This window comes from Mustela nivalis (genome assembly GCF_964662115.1).
Source record: "Mustela nivalis genome assembly, chromosome: 16".
NCBI classification, from domain to species: Eukaryota; Metazoa; Chordata; class Mammalia; order Carnivora; family Mustelidae; genus Mustela; species Mustela nivalis.
In genome coordinates this window covers 49,565,524-49,567,483 of record NC_139035.1, presented here as the reverse complement: position 1 = coordinate 49,567,483, position 1,960 = coordinate 49,565,524, and the positions used below count along the sequence as shown (strand labels likewise).

Sequence of the window (1,960 nt, the reverse complement as noted above, 5' to 3'; positions counted from 1 at the left end):
TGCTTTCATTTCTAACACCAAGTATAAATTTGGGGGTTTCCCGAAACTACCCACAGTTGCACTGATTCACTAGAAAAACTTACAAAACTCATTCAAGGGCTTTATAGCCATGGGTATGGTTTATGACAGGGAAAATATACAAATAAAAATTAGTCACAGGGAGAGGCAGAATCTGGAAGTGTCCAAGTCTGAAGCTTGTGTTGTCCCCAGGAAGCATTATCATCCCAGACCAGTAAGTGACAATGTACACAGAGTATTGCCAACCAAGAAAGTTCACCTGAGTCTCAATGTTCAGAGTTTTTTTTTTTTTTTTTAAAAGACACATTTATTCAGCGTCATGATCAGACTATTACATTTAGCAATCAACAGCATGGGTGCAAAAAAAAAAAAAAATCTACATTAAAACCCTTTGTTGGAATGCTTTACACTTTCCACAGAACAGAAACTAAAATAACCTGTTATACAATTAGTCACAAATACAGTCCTCGAGTTTTTTTGCCCATACACATGAGTATTGTCTAAAACATGTCTTCTTTGTAGCAGCTAGGCCCTGCCACCACTGTGCTTGGCTGAGTTCACAAATCTGTTGTAACCTGTAGCTTCCCTGTCACTTCTCTGGCTCTCCTCTCCTGCTAAGCTTTGTTTCCTGGCAGTAATTAAAACCTTCTGCCACTGCCATAGCTGCTGCTGCTGCTGGAACCACCATAGCCACCTTGGTTTCGTGGTTTGGCGAAGTATTGGCCTCCACCACCATAAGGGCCAGAGCTTCTGCCTCCAAAATTGCCTCCTTTCATGGGTCCAAAATTTGAGGATTGATTGTTGTAATTGCCAAAATCATTATAGCTTCCACCACCTCCAAAGTTGCTTCCATCATTACCAAATCTGTTATAGCCATCCTCACTGCCACCATATCCACCACCACCTCGACTGCCACCAAAGCCACCTCGACCACTGAAGTTTCCTCCGCAACCAAAGTTGTCATTCCCACCAAAACCACCTCCACAACCACCACCAAAGTTTCCAGAACCACTTCGACCTCTTTGGCTGGATGAAGCACTAGCCATCTCTTGCTTAGAGAGCGCTTTCCTTACTTCACAGTTGTGGCCATTCACAGTATGGTATTTTTGAATGACAATCTTGTCTACAGAATCATGGTCATCAAATGTTACAAAAGCAAAACCCCTCTTTTTGCCACTGCCTCGGTCAGTCATGATCTCAATCACTTCGATTTTCCCATACTGTTCGAAATAATCTCTTAGATGATGTTCTTCAGTGTCTTCTTTAATGCCACCAACAAAAATCTTTTTCACAGTTAAGTGGGCACCAGGTCTTTGAGAATCTTCTCTTGAGACAGCCCTCTTTGGTTCCACAACTCTTCCATCCACCTTGTGTGGCCTTGCATTCATGGCTGCATCCACCTCCTCCACAGTGGCATAGGTGACAAACCCAAAGCCTCTGGAGCGCTTGGTGTTCGGATCTCTCATTACCACACAGTCCGTAAGTGTTCCCCATTGCTCAAAATGGCTCCTCAGACTCTCATCGGTTGTTTCAAAGCTCAGACCTCCGATGAAGAGCTTCTGCAGCTGTTCAGGCTCTTTGGGAGACTCTGACTTAGACATGACGGTGGTGGGAGGGGAGACTTTAACGATGCTTACTCGGCGGCGTCCACAGGCAGAAAAGGACAATGTTCAGAGTTTTTATTGGAGATTGATCACGTACACATAATGGGTTAATGGATTACCCACGTGGTTGAACTCAGTCTCCAGGCTCACTGATTAGTGTGTGAACCAGAGTTCCAACGCCAAATCACAGTTGGTCTTGCTGGCATGGCCAGCCCTCATTCTATGACCATTGGGTGTGGTCAGTCTCCAACTGAAACAAAAGTACTTCCCTCTTATGTAACATAGGTTACCTCTTAGAAAGGACAAAAGGTCAACCTCTCCTTGGACAAGGCCAAATT

At 44.1% G+C, this 1,960-nt stretch overlaps 1 pseudogene across 1 annotated transcript; it reads right to left on the bottom strand.

Annotated features, from left to right (window-relative positions):
* Positions 1-297: 297 nt before the first annotated feature.
* On the bottom strand, positions 298-1,675 carry LOC309849696 (heterogeneous nuclear ribonucleoprotein A1 pseudogene; annotated as a pseudogene). The gene has a single exon. The product of its transcript is annotated as a heterogeneous nuclear ribonucleoprotein A1 pseudogene (transcript).
* Between the last annotated feature and the right edge of the window lie 285 nt (positions 1,676-1,960).